Source organism: Pseudorca crassidens, chromosome 1 (genome assembly GCF_039906515.1).
Source record: "Pseudorca crassidens isolate mPseCra1 chromosome 1, mPseCra1.hap1, whole genome shotgun sequence".
NCBI lineage: Eukaryota > Metazoa > Chordata > Mammalia > Artiodactyla > Delphinidae > Pseudorca > Pseudorca crassidens.
In genome coordinates, this window is record NC_090296.1 from 97033081 (window position 1) to 97052815 (window position 19735).

Sequence of the window (19735 nt, forward strand, 5' to 3'; positions counted from 1 at the left end):
ATTACAAAACAGAATAGTGTCTCAAATGTAGAAAACCAACTTATGCTTGCTTAAGGGGAAAGGTGAGTTGGGGTGCTGCATAAAACCAGAGATTGAAATTAACACAGATACCTTTCCATAAGCCAAATATGTAATAGACAAGAGCTACTCCTTGCTCAACGAAGTGGACTCAACACCCCATATTAAACGCCTACGAATATACCTGACTAGTAAGAATCTTAAAACCTATGGATTTATAGGTCTCCGAAAGAGAATCAAGCGTGTGTACAGTGGCATAAACGTAGCAGTGAAAGGATTGGTGAGGTTCGGTGAGCAAATGAAGACCCTTTGAAGTCATATTGCATGGTACCCATTCCACGGTTCTCAACTCTCCAGGTTTAAGGGATTCTTCCTTCAGCTAAAACATGCATGTGGAACCCAGAGTATGATCCAACGTGTGATCGGGAAACGTGTTCAAATGTGTCTCAGTTTTCGTCCCCTGGTACTCGGGTGCAACATTCCAGACGCTTTACTAACACTCTCCCCACTTGGAGAGTCAGTGCCTTTAACCTCCTGTTTGGCCCAGTTTGCAATTTCTGCGGAAAATGAACAGGAATAGGGAGAACCAATGAGAGACTAACTGGAGGTGTCTGGACGGGTAAATTTAACTCTCATTTCCCACCAGGAAGAGGAATTAACCAAAGGCTCAGTGTGCCATGCCACTACCACACTAGGGCCTGAAGCAATCCTGCAGTGTTGCGGCCAGCTCACAAGAAAGCGAGTTGAAGAAAGGAGCTCAGGGGCACTGTAATTCATAAACCTGCAGAGTTATAAATGACAGCTATCATCCAAAAATATATTGAAGTAAGGCTGCCAAGAGGACTTGAATGCGGGGCAGAATTGCAGGAAACCGATTTCAGGAGGTAGACTGGAATTGCATGTAAAGCATAGGAAAAGAGGCAGAACGTCCACAATGATGCACTTGGCCAAAAAGGGCGTATGCGTTTTTTCCTGAATATATTCAGGAAAAAACGCATACGCCCTTTTTGGCCAACCAAGCAAGCTTGCAAAGGAAATCTGCACTACAATGAAGTCTCACTGCCCCCCGGTCAAAAGGGCCATCTGAAAAAAGTGTAAAATCCAGAAAGGCAGGACAGTCCATGGAGAACTGGGAGCCTTGTTATGCTGATGGGCGGGATGTAAATTGCCAACAGCCACTCTGCAGAAGTGTATGGTGTTTCCTGAAACATCTAAAAAACAAAGCAACAGAGCCTAGGGCACTTCCACTTATGGTCCTATAGCTTAGGGAAATTAAAATCAAAAAGACACAGCCACCCCAAAGTCTGGGACGGCTCTGTTTACAAGAAGCTCTTTTACGGTACAAGTTCAATATCGCAGAAAGCGAAAAATGGATAAAGAAGTTGTGGTACTTACGTACAATGCAATATCACTCAGCAATGAAATGTATGTCATCAGGCCAGTAGCAGCATAATGAGTGGATTCAGGTACGATGATTCTAAGTGAAATAAGTCACACAGAAAAAGAAACATCATAAGATATCACTAATACATGGAATGTAAACTTGGCTACACAGGAACTGAATTACAAAACAGAATAGGGTCTCAAATGTAGAAAACCAACTTATGCTTGCTTAAGGGGAAAGGTGAGTTGGGGTGCTGCATAAAACCAGAGATTGAAATTAACACAGATACCTTTCCATAAGCCAAATATGTAATAGACAAGAGCTACTGCTTGCTCAACGAAGTGGACTCAACACCCCATATTAAACGCCTAAGGATATACCTGACTAGTAAGAATCTTAAAACCTATTGATTTATATGTCTCCGAAAGAGAATCAAGTGTGTGTACAGCGGCATAAACGCAGCAGTGATAGGATTGGTGAGGTTCGGTGAGCAAATGCAGACCCTTTGAAGTCATATTGCATGGTACCCATTCCATGGTTCTCAACTCTCCATGTTTAAGGGATTCTTCCTTCAGCTAAAACATGCATGTGGAACCCAGAGTATGATCCACCGTGTGATCGGGAAACGTGTTCAAATGTGTCTCAGTTTTCGTCCCATGGTACTCGGGTGTAACATTCCAGACGCTTTACTAACACTCTCCCCACTTGGAAAGTCAGTGCCTTTAACCTCCTGTTTGGCCCAGTTTGCAATTTCTGCGGAAAATGAACAGGAATAGGGAGAACCAATGAGAGACTAACTGGAGGTGTCTGGACGGGTAAATTTAACTCTCATTTCCCACCAAGAAGAGGAATTAACAAAAGGCTCAGCGAGCCATGCCGGAACCACACTAGGGCCTGAAGCAATCCTGCGGTGTTGCGGCCAGCTCACAAGAAATCGAGTTGAAGAAAGGAGCTCAGGGACCCTGTAATTCACAAACCTACAGAGTTATACATGACAGCTATCGTCCAAAAATATATTGAAGTAAGGCTGCCAAGAGGACTTGAAAGCGGGTCAGAATTGCAGGAAACCGATTTCAGGAGGTAGACTGGAATTGCATGTAAAGCATAGGAAAAGAGGCAGAACGTCCACAATGATGCACTTGGCCAAAAAGGGCGTAGCGTTTTTTCCTGAATATATTCAGGAAAAAACGCATACGCCCTTTTTGGCCAACCAAGCAAGCTTGCAAAGGAAATCTGCACTACAATGAAGTCTCACTGCCCCCCGGTCAGAAGGGCCATCTGAAAAAAGTGTAAAACCCAGAAAGGCAGGACAGGCCATGGAGAACTGGGAGCCTTGTTATGCTGATGGGCAGGATGTAAATTGCCAACAGCCACTCTGCAGAAGTGTATGGTGTTTCCTGAAACATCTAAAAAACAAAGCAACAGAGCCTAGGGCACTTCCACTTATGGTCCTATAGCTTAGGGAAATTAAAATCAAAAAGACACACCCACCCCAAAGTTTGGGACGGCTCTGTTTACAAGAAGCTCTTTTACGGTACAAGTTCAATATCGCAGAAAGCGAAAAATGGATAAAGAAGTTGTGGTACTTACGTACAATGCAATATCACTCAGCAATGAAATGTATGTCATCAGGCCAGTAGCAGCATAATGAGTGGATTCAGGTACGATGATTCTAAGTGAAATAAGTCACACAGAAAAAGAAACCTCATAAGATATCACTAATACATGGAATGTAAACTTGGCTACACAGGAACTGAATTACAAAACAGAATAGTGTCTCAAATGTAGAAAACCAACTTATGCTTGCTTAAGGGGAAAGGTGAGTTGGGGTGCTGCATAAAACCAGAGATTGAAATTAACACAGATACCTTTCCATAAGCCAAATATGTAATAGACAAGAGCTACTCCTTGCTCAACGAAGTGGACTCAACACCCCATATTAAACGCCTACGAATATACCTGACTAGTAAGAATCTTAAAACCTATGGATTTATAGGTCTCCGAAAGAGAATCAAGCGTGTGTACAGTGGCATAAACGTAGCAGTGAAAGGATTGGTGAGGTTCGGTGAGCAAATAAAGACCCTTTGATGTCATATTGCATGGTACCCATTCCACGGTTCTCAACTCTCCAGGTTTAAGGGATTCTTCCTTCAGCTAAAACATGCATGTGGAACCCAGAGTATGATCCAACGTGTGATCGGGAAACGTGTTCAAATGTGTCTCAGTTTTCGTCCCCTGGTACTCGGGTGCAACATTCCAGACGCTTTACTAACACTCTCCCCACTTGGAGAGTCAGTGCCTTTAACCTCCTGTTTGGCCCAGTTTGCAATTTCTGCGGAAAATGAACAGGAATAGGGAGAACCAATGAGAGACTAGCTGGAGGTGTCTGGACGGGCAAATTTAACTCTCATTTCCCACCAAGAAGAGGAATTAACCAAAGGCTGAGCGAGCCATGCCGGAACCACACTAGGGCCTGAAGCAATCCTGCGGTGTTGCGGCCAGCTCACAAGAAATCGAGTTGAAGAAAGGAGCTCAGGGACCCTGTAATTCACAAACCTGCAGAGTTATACATGACAGCTATCGTCCAAAAATATATTGAAGTAAGGCTGCCAAGAGGACTTGAAAGCGGGGCAGAATTGCAGGAAACCGATTTCAGGAGGTAGACTGGAATTGCATGTAAAGCATAGGAAAAGAGGCAGAACGTCCACAATGATGCACTTGGCCAAAAAGGGCATATGCGTTTTTTCCTGAATATATTCAGGAAAAAACGCATATGCCCTTTTTGGCCACGCAAGCAAGCTTGCAAAGGAAATCTGCACTACAATGAAGTCTCACTGCCCCCCGGTCAAAAGGGCCATCTGAAAAAAGTGTAAAATCCAGAAAGGCAGGACAGTCCATGGAGAACTGGGAGCCTTGTTATGCTGATGGGCGGGATGTAAATTGCCAACAGCCACTCTGGAGAAGTGTATGGTGTTTCCTGAAACATCTAAAAAACAAAGAAACAGAGCCTAGGGCACTTCCACTTATGGTCCTATAGCTTAGGGAAATTAAAATCAAAAAGAAACAGCCACCCCAAAGTTTGGGACGGCTCTGTTTACAAGAAGCTCTTTTACGGTACAAGTTCAATATCGCAGAAAGCGAAAAATGGATAAAGAAGTTGTGGTACTTACGTACAATGCAATATCACTCAGCAATGAAATGTATGTCATCAGGCCAGTAGCAGCATAATGAGTGGATTCAGGTACGATGATTCTAAGTGAAACAAGTCACACAGAAAAAGAAACATCATAAGATATCACTAATACACGGAATGTAAACTTGGCTACACAGGAACTGAATTACAAAACAGAATAGGGTCTCAAATGTAGAAAACCAACTTATGCTTGCTTAAGGGGAAAGGTGAGTTGGGGTGCTGCATAAAACCAGAGATTGAAATTAACACAGATACCTTTCCATAAGCCAAATATGTAATAGACAAGAGCTACTCCTTGCTCAACGAAGTGGACTCAACACCCCATATTAAACGCCTAAGAATATACCTGACTAGTAAGAATCTTAAAACCTATGGATTTATATGTCTCCGAAAGAGAATCAAGTGTGTGTACAGCGGCATAAACGCAGCAGTGATAGGATTGGTGAGGTTCGGTGAGCAAATGCAGACCCTTTGAAGTCATATTGCATGGTACACATTCCATGGGTCTCAACTCTCCAGGTTTAAGGGATTCTTCTTTCAGCTAAAACATTTATGTGGAACCCAGAGTATGATCCACCGTGTGATCGGGAAACATGTTCAAATGTGTCTCAGTTTTCGTCCCCTGGTACTCGGGTGCAACATTCCAGACGCTTTACTAACACTCTCCCCACTTGGAAAGTCAGTGCCTTTAACCTCCTGTTTGGGCCAGTTTGCAATTTCTGCGGAAAATGAACAGGAATAGGGAGAACACATGAGAGACTAGCTGGAGGTGTCTGGACGGGCAAATTTAACTCTCATTTCCCACCAGGAAGAGGAATTAACCAAAAGCTCAGCGAGCCATGCCGGAACCACACTAGGGCCTGAAGCAATCCTGCGGTGTTGCGGCCAGCTCACAAGAAAGCGAGTTGAAGAAAGGAGCTCAGGGGCCCTGTAATTCACAAACCTGCAGAGTTATACATGACAGCTATCATCCAAAAATATATTGAAGTAAGGCTGCCAAGAGGACTTGAAAGCGGGGCCGAATTGCAGGAAACCGATTTCAGGAGGTAGACTGGAATTGCATGTAAAGCATAGGAAAAGAGGCAGAACGTCCACAATGATGCACTTGGCCAAAAAGCGCGTATGCGTTTTTTCCTGAATATATTCAGGAAAAAACGCATATGCCCTTTTTGGCCACCCAAGCAAGCTTGCAAAGGAAATCTGCACTACAATGAAGTCTCACTGCCCCCCGGTCAAAAGGGCCATCTGAAAAAAGTGTAAAATCCAGAAAGGCAAGACAGGCCATGGAGAACTGAGAGCCTTCTTATGCTGATGGGCGGGATGTAAATTGCCAACAGCCACTCTGGAGAAGTGTATGGTGTTTCCTGAAACATCTAAAAAACAAAGCAACAGAGCCTAGGGCACTTCCACTTATGGTCCTATAGCTTAGGGAAATTAAAATCAAAAAGACACAGCCACCCCAAAGTTTGGGACAGCTCGGTTTACAAGAACCTCGTTTACGGTACAAGTTCAATATCGCAGAAAGCGAAAAATGGATAAAGAAGTTGTGGTACTTACGTACAATGCAATATCACTCAGCAATGAAATCTATGTCATCAGGCCAGTAGCAGCATAATGAGTGGATTCAGGTACGATGATTCTAAGTGAAATAAGTCACACAGAAAAAGAAACATCATAAGATATCACTAATACACGGAATGTAAACTTGGCTACACAGGAACTGAATTACAAAACAGAATAGGGTCTCAAATGTAGAAAACCAACTTATGCTTGCTTAAGGGGAAAGGTGAGTTGGGGTGCTGCATAAAACCAGAGATTGAAATTAGCACAGATACCTTTCCATAAGCCAAATATGTAATAGACAAGAGCTACTGCTTGCTCAACGAAGTGGACTCAACACCCCATATTAAACGCCTAAGAATATACCTGACTAGTAAGAATCTTAAAACCTATGGATTTATATGTCTCCGAAAGAGAATCAAGTGTGTGTACAGCGGCATAAATGCAGCAGTGATAAGATTGGTGAGGTTCGGTGAGCAAATGCAGACCCTTTGAAGTCATATTGCATGGTACCCATTCCATGGTTCTCAACTCTCCAGGTTTAAGGGATTCTTCCTTTAGCTAAAACATGCATGTGGAACCCAGACTGTGATCCACCGAGTGATCGGGAAACGTGTTCAAATGTGTCTCAGGTTTCTTCCCCTTGTACTCGGGTGCAACATTCCAGACGCTTTACTAACACTCTCCCCACTTGGAGAGTCAGTGCCTTTAACCTCCTGTTTGGCCCAGTTTGCAATTTCTGCGGAAAATGAACAGGAATAGGGAAAACCAATGAGCGACTAGCTGGAGGTGTCTGGATGGGCAAATTTAACTCTCATTTCCCACCAGGAAGAGGAATTAACCAAAGGCTCAGCATGCCATGCCGGTACCACACTAGGGCCTGAAGCAATCCTGCAGTGTTGCGGCCAGCTCACAAGAAAGCGAGTTGAAGAAAGGAGCTCAGGGACCCTGTAATTCACAAACCTGCAGAGTTATAAATGAAAGCTATCGTCCAAAAATATATTGAAGTAAGGCTGCCAAGAGGACTTGAAAGTGGGGCAGAATTGCAGGAAACCGATTTCAGGAGGTAGACTGGAATTGCATGTAAAGCATAGGAAAAGAGGCAGAACGTCCACAATGATGCACTTGGCCAAAAAGGGCGTATGCGTTTTTTCCTGAATATATTCAGGAAAAAACGCATATGCACTTTTTGGCCAACCAAGCAAGCTTGCAAACGAAATCTGCACTACAATGAAGTCTCACAGCTCCCCGGTCAAAAGGGCCATCTGAAAAAAGTGTAAAATCCAGAAAGTCAGGACAGGCCATGGAGAACTGGGAGTTTTGTTATGCCAATGGGCGTGATGTAAATTGCCAACAGCTACTCTGGAGAAGTGTATGGTGTTTCCTGAAACATCTAAAAAACAAAGCAACAGAGCCTAGGGCACTTCCACTTATGGTCCTATAGCTTAGGGAAATTAAAATCAAAAAGACACAGCCACCCCAAAGTTTGGGACGGCTCTGTTTACAAAAACCTCATTTACGGTACAAGTTCAATATCGCAGAAAGCGAAAAATGGATAAAGAAGTTGTGGTACTTACCTACAATGCAATATCACTCAGCAATGAAATCGATGTCATCAGGCCAGTAGCAGCATAATGAGTGTATTCAGGTACGATGATTCTAAGTGAAATAAGTCACACAGAAAAAGAAACATCATAAGATATCACTAATACACAGAATGTAAACTTGTCTACGTAGGAACTGAATTACAAAACAGAATAGGGTCTCAAATGTAGAAAACCAACTTATGCTTGCTTAAGGGGAAAGGTGAGTTGGGGTGCTGCATAAAACCAGAGATTGAAATTAACACAGATACCTTTCCATAAGACAAATATGTAATAGACAAGAGCTACTGCTTGCTCAACGAAGTGGACTCAACACCCCATATTAAACGCCTAAGAATATACCTGACTAGTAAGAATCTTAAAACCTATGGATATATATGTCTCCGAAAGAGAATCAAGCGTGTGTACAGCGGCTTAAACACAGCAGTGATAGGATTTGTGAGGTTCGGTGAGCAAATGAAGACCCTTTGAAGTCATATTGCATGGTACCCATTCCATGGTTCTCAACTCTCCAGGTTTAAGGGATTCTTCCTTCAGGTAAAACATGCATGAGGAACCCAGAGTATGATCCAATGTGTGATCGGGAAACGTGTTCAAATGTGTCTCAGTTTTCGTCCCCTGGTACTCGGGTGCAACATTCCAGACGCTTTACTAACACTCTCCCCACTTGGAGAGTCAGTGCCTTTAACCTCCTGTTTGGCCCAGTTTGCAATTTCTGCGGAAAATGAACAGGAATAGGGAGAACACATGAGAGACTAGCTGGAGGTGTCTGGACGGGCAAATTTAACTCTCATTTCCCACCAGGAAGAGGAATTAACCAAAGGCTCAGCGAGCCATGCCGGAACCACACTAGGGCCTGAAGCAATCCTGCGGTGTTGCGGCCAGCTCACAAGAAAGTGAGTTGAAGAAAGGAGCTCAGGGGCCCTGTAATTCACAAACCTGCAGAGTTATACATGACAGCTATCGTCCAAAAATATATTGAAGTAAGGCTGCCAAGAGGACTTGAAAGCGGGGCAGAATTGCAGGAAACCGATTTCAGGAGGTAGACTGGAATTGCATGTAAAACATAGGAAAAGAGGCAGAACGTCCACAATGATGCACTTGGCCAAAAAGGGCGTATGCGTTTTTTCCTGAATATATTCAGGAAAAAACGCATACGCCCTTTTTGGCCAACCAAGCAAGCTTGCAAAGGAAATCTGCACTACAATGAAGTCTCACTGCCCCCCGGTCAAAAGGGCCATCTGAAAAAAGTGTAAAATCCAGAAAGGCAGGACAGTCCATGGAGAACTGGGAGCCTTGTTATGCTGATGGGCGGGATGTAAACTGCCAACAGCCACTCTGGAGAAATGTATGGTGTTTCCTGAAACATCTAAAAAACAAAGCAACAGAGCCTAGGGCACTTCCACTTATGGTCCTATAGCTTAGGGAAATAAAAATCAAAAAGACACAGCCACCCCAAAGTTTGGGACGGCTCTGTTTACAAGAACCTCGTTTACGGTACAAGTTCAATATCGCAGAAAGAGAAAAATGGATAAAGAAGTTGTGGTACTAACGTACAATGCAATATCACTCAGCAATGAAATCTATGTCATCAGGCCCATAGCAGCATAATGAGTGGATTCAGGTACGATGATTCTAAGTGAAATATGTCACACAGAAAAAGAAACATCATAAGATATCACTAATACACGGAATGTAAACTTGGCTACACAGGAACTGAATTACAAAACAGAATAGGGTCTCAAATGTAGAAAACCAACTTATGCTTGCTTAAGGGGAAAGGTGAGTTGGGGTGCTGCATAAAACCAGAGATTGAAATTAACACAGATACCTTTCCATAAGACAAATATGTAATAGACAAGAGCTACTGCTTGCTCAACGAAGTGGACTCAACACCCCATATTAAATGCCTAAGAATATACCTGACTAGTAAGAATCTTAAAACCTATGGATTTATATGTCTCCGAAAGAGAATCAAGCGTGTGTACAGCGGCATAAACGCAGCAGTGAAAGGATTGGTGAGGTTCGGTGAGCAAATGCAGACCCTTTGAAGTCATATTGCATGGTACCCATTCCATGGTTCTCAACTCTCCAGGTTTAAGGGATTCTTCCTTCAGCTAAAACATGCATGTGGAACCCAGAGTATGATCCACCATGTGATCGGGAAACATGTTCAAATGTGTCTCAGTTTTCGTCCCCTGGTACTCGGGTGCAACATTCCAGACGCTTTACTAACACTCTCCCCACTTGGAGTGTCAGTGCCTTTAACCTCCTGTTTGGCCCAGTTTGCAATTTCTGCAGAAAATGAACAGGAATAGGGAGAACCAATGAGAGACTAGCTGGAGGTGTCTGGACGGGCAAATTTAACTCTCATTTCCCACCAGGAAGAGGAATTAACCAAAGGCTCAGCGAGCCATGCCGGAACCACACTAGGGCCTGAAGCAATCCTGCGGTGTTGCGGCCAGCTCACAAGAAAGCGAGTTGAAGAAAGGAGCTCAGGGGCCCTGTAATTCACAAAGCTGCAGAGTTATACATGACAGCTATCGTCCAAAAATATATTGAAGTAAGGCTGCCAAGAGGACTTGAAAGCGGGGCAGAATTGCAGGAAACCGATTTCAGGAGGTAGACTGGAATTGCATGTAAAGCATAGGAAAAGAGGCAGAACGTCCACAATGATGCACTTGGCCAAAAAGGGCGTATGCGTTTTTTCCTGAATATATTCAGGAAAAAACGCATACGCCCTTTTTGGCCAACCAAGCAAGCTTGCAAAGAAATCTGCACTACAATGAAGTCTCACTGCCCCCCGGTCAAAAGGGACATCTGAAAAAAGTGTAAAATCCAGAAAGGCAGGACAGGCCATGGAAAACTGGGAGCCTTGTTATGCTGATGGGCGGGATGTAAATTGCCAACAGCCACTCTGGAGAAGTGTATGGTGTTTCCTGAAACATCTAAAAAACAAAGCAACAGAGCCTAGGGCACTTCCACTTATGGTCCTATAGATTAGGGAAATTAAAAGCAAAAAGACACAGCCACCCCAAAGTTTGGAATGGCTCTGTTTACAAGAACCTCTTTTACGATACAAGTTCAATATCTCAGAAAGAGAAAAATGGATAAAGAAGTTGTGGTACTTACGTACAATGTAATATCACTCAGAAATGAAATCTATGTCATCAGGCCCGTAGCAGCATAATGAGTGGATTCAGGTACGATGATTCTAAGTGAAATAAGTCACACAGAAAAAGAAACATCATAAGATATCACTAATACACGGAATGTAAACTTGGCTACACAGGAACTGAATTACAAAACAGAATAGGGTCTCAAATGTAGAAAACCAACTTATGCTTGCTTAATGGGAAAGGTGAGTTGGCTTTTTGCATAAAACCAGAGATTGAAATTAACACAGATACCTTTCCATAATCCAAATATGTAATAGGAAAGAGCTACTCCTTGCTCAATGAACTGGACTCAACACCCCATATTAAACGCCTAAGAATATACCTGACTAGTAAGAATCTTAAAACCTATGGATTTATATGTCTCCGAAAGAGAATCAAGCGTGTGTACAGCGGCATAAACGCAGCAGTGAAAGGATTGGTGAGGTTCGGTGAGCAAATGCAGACCCTTTGAAGTCATATTGCATGGTACCCATTCCATGGGTCTCAACTCTCCAGGTTTAAGGGATTCTTCCTTCAGCTAAAACATGCATGTGGAACCCAGAGTATGATCCACCGTGTGATCGGGAAACGTGTTCAAATGTGTCTCAGTTTTCGTCCCCTGGTACTCGGGTGCAACATTCCAGACGCTTTACTAACACTCTCCCCACTTGGAGAGTCAGTGCCTTTAACCTCCTGTTTGGCCCAGTTTGCAATTTCTGCAGAAAATGAACAGGAATAGGGAGAACCAATGAGAGACTAGCTGGAGGTGTCTGGACGGGCAAATTTAACTCTCATTTCCCACCAGGAAGAGGAATTAACCAAAGGCTCAGCGTGCCATGCCAGTACCACACTAGGGCCTGAAGCAATCCTGCAGTGTTGCGGCCAGCTCACAAGAAAGCGAGTTGAAGAAAGGAGCTCAGGGGCCCTGTAATTCACAAACCTGCAGAGTTATACATGACAGCTATCATCCAAAAATATATTGAAGTAAGGCTGCCAAGAGGACTTGAAAGCGGGGCAGAATTGCAGGAAACCGATTTCAGGAGGTAGACTGGAATTGCATGTAAAGCATAGGAAAAGAGGCAGAACGTCCACAATGATGCACTTGGCCAAAAAGGGCGTATGCGTTTTTTCCTGAATATATTCAGGAAAAAACGCATACGCCCTTTTTGGCCAACCAAGCAAGCTTGCAAAGGAAATCTGCACTACAATGAAGTCTCACTGCCCCCCGGTCAAAAGGGCCATCTGAAAAAAGTGTAAAATCCAGAAAGGCAGGACAGTCCATGGAGAACTGGGAGCCTTGTTATGCTGATGGGCGGGATGTAAATTGCCAACAGCCACTCTGCAGAAGTGTATGGTGTTTCCTGAAACATCTAAAAAACAAAGCAACAGAGCCTAGGGCACTTCCACTTATGGTCCTATAGCTTAGGGAAATTAAAATAAAAAAGACACAGCCACCCCAAAGTTTGGGACAGCTCTGTTTACAAGAACCTCGTTTACGGTACAAGTTCAATATCACAGAAAGCGAAAAATGGATAAAGAAGTTGTGGTACTAACATACAATGCAATATCACTCAGCAATGAAATCTATGTCATCAGGCCCATAGCAGCATAATGAGTGGATTCAGGTACGACGATTCTAAGTGAAATATGTCACACAGAAAAAGAAACATCATAAGATATCACTAATACATGGAATGTAAACTTGGCTACACAGGAACTGAATTACAAAACAGAATAGGGTCTCAAATGTAGAAAACCAACTTATGCTTGCTTAAGGGGAAAGGTGAGTTGGGGTGCTGCATAAAACCAGAGATTGAAATTAGCACAGATACCTTTCCATAAGACAAATATGTAATAGACAAGAGCTACTGCTTGCTCAACGAAGTGGACTCAACACCCCATATTAAACGCCTAAGAATATACCTGACTAGTAAGAATCTTAAAACCTATGGATTTATATGTCTCCGAAAGAGAATCAAGTGTGTGTACAGCGGAATAAACGCAGCAGTGATAGGATTGGTGAGGTTCGGTGAGCAAATGCAGACCCTTTGAAGTCATATTGCATGGTACCCATTCCATGGTTCTCAACTCTCCATGTTTAAGGGATTCTTCCTTCAGCTAAAACATGCATGTGGAACCCAGAGTATGATCCAACGTGTGATCGGGAAACGTGTTCAAATGTTTCTCAGTTTTCGTCCCCTGGTACTCAGGTGCAACATTCCAGACGCTTTACTAACACTCTCCCCACTTGGAGAGTCAGTGCCTTTAACCTCCTGTTTGGCCCAGTTTGCAATTTCTGCAGAAAATGAACAGGAATAGGGAGAACCAATGAGAGACTAGCTGGAGGTGTCTGGACGGGCAAATTTAACTCTCATTTCCCACCAGGAAGAGGAATTAACCAAAGGCTCAGTGTGCCATGCCACTACCACACTAGGGCCTGAAGCAATCCTGCAGTGTTGCGGCCAGCTCACAAGAAAGCGAGTTGAAGAAAGGAGCTCAGGGGCACTGTAATTCACAAACCTGCAGAGTTATAAATGACAGCTATCATCCAAAAATATATTGAAGTAAGGCTGCCAAGAGGACTTGAATGCGGGGCAGAATTGCAGGAAACCGATTTCAGGAGGTAGACTGGAATTGCATGTAAAGCATAGGAAAAGAGGCAGAACGTCCACAATGATGCACTTGGCCAAAAAGGGCGTATGCGTTTTTTCCTGAATATATTCAGGAAAAAACGCATACGCCCTTTTTGGCCAACGAAGCAAACTTGCAAATGAAATCTGCACTACAATGAAGTCTCACTGCCCCCCGGTCAGAAGGGCCATCTGAAAAAAGTGTAAAACCCAGAAAGGCAGGACAGGCCATGGAGAACTGGGAGCCTAGTTAGGCTGATGGGCGGGATGTAAATTGCCAACAGCCACTCTGCAGAAGTGTATGGTGTTTCCTGAAACATCTAAAAAACAAAGCAACAGAGCCTAGGGCACTTCCACTTATGGTCCTATAGCTTAGGGAAATTAAAATCAAAAAGACACAGCCACCCCAAAATTTGGGACGTCTCTGTTTACAGGAACCTCATTTACGGTACAAGTTCAATATCACAGAAAGCGAAAAATGGATAAAGAAGTTGTGGTACTAACGTACAATGCAATATCACTCAGCAATTAAATCTATGTCATCAGGCCCATAGCAGCATAATGAGTGGATTCAGGTACGATGATTCTAAGTGAAATATGTCACACAGAAAAAGAAACATCATAAGATATCACTAATACACGGAATGTAAACTTGGCTACACAGGAACTGAATTACAAAACAGAATAGGGTCTCAAATGTAGAAAACCAACTTATGCTTGCTTAAGGGGAAAGGTGAGTTGGGGTGCTGCATAAAACCAGAGATTGAAATTAGCACAGATACATTTCCATAATACAAATATGTAATAGACAAGAGCAACTGCTTGCTCAACGAAGTGGACTCAACACCCCATATTAAACGCCTAAGAATATACCTGATTAGTAAGAATCTTAAAACCTATGGATTCATATGTCTCCGAAAGAGAATCAAGTGTGTGTACAGCGGCATAAACGCAGCAGTGATAGGATTGGTGAGGTTCGGTGAGCAAATGCAGACCCTTTGAAGTCATATTGCATGGTACCCATTCCATGGTTCTCAACTCTCCAGGTTTAAGGGATTCTTCCTTCAGCTAAAACATGCATGTGGAACCCAGAGTATGATCCACCGTGTGATCGGGAAACATGTTCAAATGTGTCTCAGTTTTCGTCCCCTGGTACTGGGGTGCAACATTCCAGAAGCTTTACTAACACTCTCCCCACTTGGAGAGTCAGTGCCTTTAACCTCCTGTTTGGCCCAGTTTGCAATTTCTGCGGAAAATGAACAGGAATAGGGAGAACCAATGAGAGACTAGCTGGAGGTGTCTGGACGGGCAAATTTAACTCTCATTTCCCACCAGGAAGAGGAATTAACCAAAGGCTCAGCGAGCCATGCCGGAACCACACTAGGGCCTGAAGCAATCCTGCGGTGTTGCGGCCAGCTCACAAGAAAGCGAGTTGAAGAAAGGAGCTCAGGGGCCCTGTAATTCACAAACCTGCAGAGTTATACATGACAGCTATCATCCAAAAATATATTGAAGTAAGGCTGCCAAGAGGACTTGAAAGCGGGGCAGAATTGCAGGAAACCGATTTCAGGAGGTAGACTGGAATTGCATGTAAAGCATAGGAAAAGAGGCAGAACGTCCACAATGATGCACTTGGCCAGAAAGCGCGTATGCGTTTTTTCCTGAATATATTCAGGAAAAAACGCATATGCCCTTTTTGGCCACCCAAGCAAGCTTGCAAAGGAAATCTGCACTACAATGAAGTCTCACTTCCCCCCGGTCAAAAGGGCCATCTGAAAAAAGTGTAAAATCCAGAAAGGCAAGACAGGCCATGGAGAACTGGGAGCCTTCTTATGCTGATGGGCGGGATGTAAATTGCCAACAGCCACTCTGGAGAAGTGTATGGTGTTTCCTGAAACATCTAAAAAACAAAGCAACAGAGCCTAGGGCACTTCCACTTATGGTCCTATAGATTAGGGAAATTAAAATCAAAAAGACACAGCCACCCCAAACTTTGGGACAGCTCGGTTTACAAGAACCTCGTTTACGGTACAAGTTCAATATCGCAGAAAGCGAAATATGGATAAAGAAGTTGTGGTACTTACGTACAATGCAATATCACTCAGCAATTAAATCTATGTCATCAGGCCCATAGCAGCATAATGAGTGGATTCAGGTACGATGATTGTAAGTGAAATATGTCACACAGAAAAAGAAACATCATAAGATATCACTAATACACGGAATGTAAACTTGGCTACACAGGAACTGAATTACAAAACAGAATAGGGTCTCAAATGTAGAAAACCAACTTATGCTTGCTTAAGGGGAAAGGTGAGTTGGGGTGCTGCATAAAACCAGAGATTGAAATTAGCACAGATACCTTTCCATAAGCCAAATATGTAATAGACAAGAGCTACTGCTTGCTCAACAAAGTGGACTCATCACCCCATATTAAACGCCTAAGAATATACCTGACTAGTAAGAATCTTAAAACCTATGGATTCATATGTCTCCGAAAGAGAATCAAGTGTGTGTACAGCGGCATAAACGCAGCAGTGATAGGATTGGTGAGGTTCGGTGAGCAAATGCAGACCCTTTGAAGTCATATTGCATGGTACCCATTCCATGGTTCTCAACTCTCCAGGTTTAAGGGATTCTTCCTTCAGCTAAAACATGCATGTGGAACCCAGAGTATGATCCACCGTGTGATCGGGAAACATGTTCAAATGTGTCTCAGTTTTCGTCCCCTGGTACTGGGGTGCAACATTCCAGAAGCTTTACTAACACTCTCCCCACTTGGAGAGTCAGTGCCTTTAACCTCCTGTTTGGCCCAGTTTGCAATTTCTGCGGAAAATGAACAGGAATAGGGAGAACCAATGAGAGACTAGCTGGAGGTGTCTGGACGGGCAAATTTAACTCTCATTTCCCACCAGGAAGAGGAATTAACCAAAGGCTCAGCGAGCCATGCCGGAACCACACTAGGGCCTGAAGCAATCCTGCGGTGTTGCGGCCAGCTCACAAGAAAGCGAGTTGAAGAAAGGAGCTCAGGGGCCCTGTAATTCACAAACCTGCAGAGTTATACATGACAGCTATCATCCAAAAATATATTGAAGTAAGGCTGCCAAGAGGACTTGAAAGCGGGGCAGAATTGCAGGAAACCGATTTCAGGAGGTAGACTGGAATTGCATGTAAAGCATAGGAAAAGAGGCAGAACGTCCACAATGATGCACTTGGCCAGAAAGCGCGTATGCGTTTTTTCCTGAATATATTCAGGAAAAAACGCATATGCCCTTTTTGGCCACCCAAGCAAGCTTGCAAAGGAAATCTGCACTACAATGAAGTCTCACTTCCCCCCGGTCAAAAGGGCCATCTGAAAAAAGTGTAAAATCCAGAAAGGCAAGACAGGCCATGGAGAACTGGGAGCCTTCTTATGCTGATGGGCGGGATGTAAATTGCCAACAGCCACTCTGGAGAAGTGTATGGTGTTTCCTGAAACATCTAAAAAACAAAGCAACAGAGCCTAGGGCACTTCCACTTATGGTCCTATAGATTAGGGAAATTAAAATCAAAAAGACACAGCCACCCCAAACTTTGGGACAGCTCGGTTTACAAGAACCTCGTTTACGGTACAAGTTCAATATCGCAGAAAGCGAAATATGGATAAAGAAGTTGTGGTACTTACGTACAATGCAATATCACTCAGCAATGAAATCTATGTCATCAGGCCAGTAGCAGCATAATGAGTGGATTCAGGTATGATGATTCTAAGTGAAATAAGTCACACAGAAAAACAAATATCATAAGATATCACTAATACACGGAATGTAAACTTGGCTACACAGGAACTGAATTACAAAACAGAATAAGGTCTCAAATGTAGAAAACCAACTTATGCTTGCTTAAGGGGAAAGGTGAGTTGGGGTGCTGCATAAAACCAGAGATTGAAATTAGCACAGATACCTTTCCATAAGCCAAATATGTAATAGACAAGAGCTACTGCTTGCTCAACAAAGTGGACTCATCACCCCATATTAAACGCCTAAGAATATACCTGACTAGTAAGAATCTTAAAACCTATGGATTTATATGTCTCCGAAAGAGAATCAAGTGTGTGTACAGCGGCATAAACGCAGCAGTGATAAGATTGGTGTGGTTCGGTGAGCAAATGCAGACCCTTTGAAGTCATATTGCATGGTACCCATTCCATGGTTCTCAACTCTCCAGGTTTAAGGGATTCTTCCTTCAGCTAAAACATGCATGTGGAACCCAGAGTATGATCCACCGAGTGATCGGGAAACATGTTCAAATGTTTCTCAGGTTTCTTCCCCTTGTACTCGGGTGCAACATTCCAGACGCTTTACTAACACTCTCCCCACTTGGAGAGTCAGTGCCTTTAACCTCCTGTTTGGCCCCGTTTGCAATTTCTGTGGAAAATGAACAGGAATAGGGAGAACCAATGAGAGACTAGCTGGAGGTGTCTGGACGGGCAAATTTAACTCTCATTTCCCACCAGGAAGAGGAATTAACCAAAGGCTGAGCGTGCCATGCCGGTACCACACTAGGGCCTGAAGCAATCCTGCAGTGTTGCGGCCAGCTCACAAGAAAGCGAGTTGAAGAAAGGAGCTCAGGGGCCCTGTAATTCACAAACCTGCAGAGTTATAAATGAAAGCTATCGTCCAAAAATATATTGAAGTAAGGCTGCCAAGAGGACTTGAAAGTGGGGCAGAATTGCAGGAAACCGATTTCAGGAGGTAGACTGGAATTGCATGTAAAGCATAGGAAAAGAGGCAGAACGTCCACAATGATGCACTTGGCCAAAAAGGGCGTATGCGTTTTTTCCTGAATATATTCAGGAAAAAACGCATATGCACTTTTTGGCCAACCAAGCAAGCTTGCAAAGGAAATCTGCACTACAATGAAGTCTCACAGCTCCCCGGTCAAAAGGGCAATCTGAAAAAAGTGTAAAATCCAGAAAGGCAGGACAGGCCATGAAGAACTGGGAGTTTTGTTATGCCAATGGGCGGGATGTAAATTGCCAACAGCCACTCTGGAGAAGTGTATGGTGTTTCCTGAAACATCTAAAAAACAAAGCAACGGAGCCTAGGGCACTTCCACTTATGGTCCTATAGCTTAGGGAAATTAAAATCAAAAAGACACAGCCACGCCAAAGTTTGGGACGGCTCTGTTTACAAAAACCTCATTTACGGTACAAGTTCAATATCGCAGAAAGCGAAAAATGGATAAAGAAGTTGTGGTACTTACGTACAATGCAATATCACTCAGCAATGAAATCTATGTCATCAGGCCAGTAGCAGCATAATGAGTGTATTCAGGTACGATGATTCTAAGTGAAATAAGTCACACAGAAAAAGAAACATCATAAGATATCACTAATACACAGAATGTAAACTTGTCTACGTAGGAACTGAATTACAAAACAGAATAGGGTCTCAAATGTAGAAAACCAACTTATGCTTGCTTAAGGGGAAAGGTGAGTTGGGGTGCTGCATAAAACCAGAGATTGAAATTAACACAGATACCTTTCCATAAGACAAATATGTAATAGACAAGAGCTACTGCTTGCTCAACGAAGTGGACTCAACACCCCATATTAAACGCCTAAGAATATACCTGACTAGTAAGAATCTTAAAACCTATGGATATATATGTCTCCGAAAGAGAATCAAGCGTGTGTACAGTGGCTTAAACACAGCAGTGATAGGATTGGTGAGGTTCGGTGAGCAAATGCAGACCCTTTGAAGTCATATTGCATGGTACCCATTCCATGGTTCTCAACTCTCCATGTTTAAGGGATTCTTCCTTCAGCTAAAACATGCATGTGGAACCCAGAGTATGATCCAACGTGTGATCGGGAAACGTGTTCAAATGTTTCTCAATTTTCGTCCCCTGGTACTCAGGTGCAACATTCCAGACGCTTTACTAACACTCTCCCCACTTGGAGAGTCAGTGCCTTTAACCTCCTGTTTGGCCCAGTTTGCAATTTCTGCAGAAAATGAACAGGAATAGGGAGAACCAATGAGAGACTAGCTGGAGGTGTCTGGACGGGCAAATTTAACTCTCATTTCCCACCAGGAAGAGGAATTAACCAAAGGCTCAGTGTGCCATGCCACTACCACACTAGGGCCTGAAGCAATCCTGCAGTGTTGCGGCCAGCTCACAAGAAAGCGAGTTGAAGAAAGGAGCTC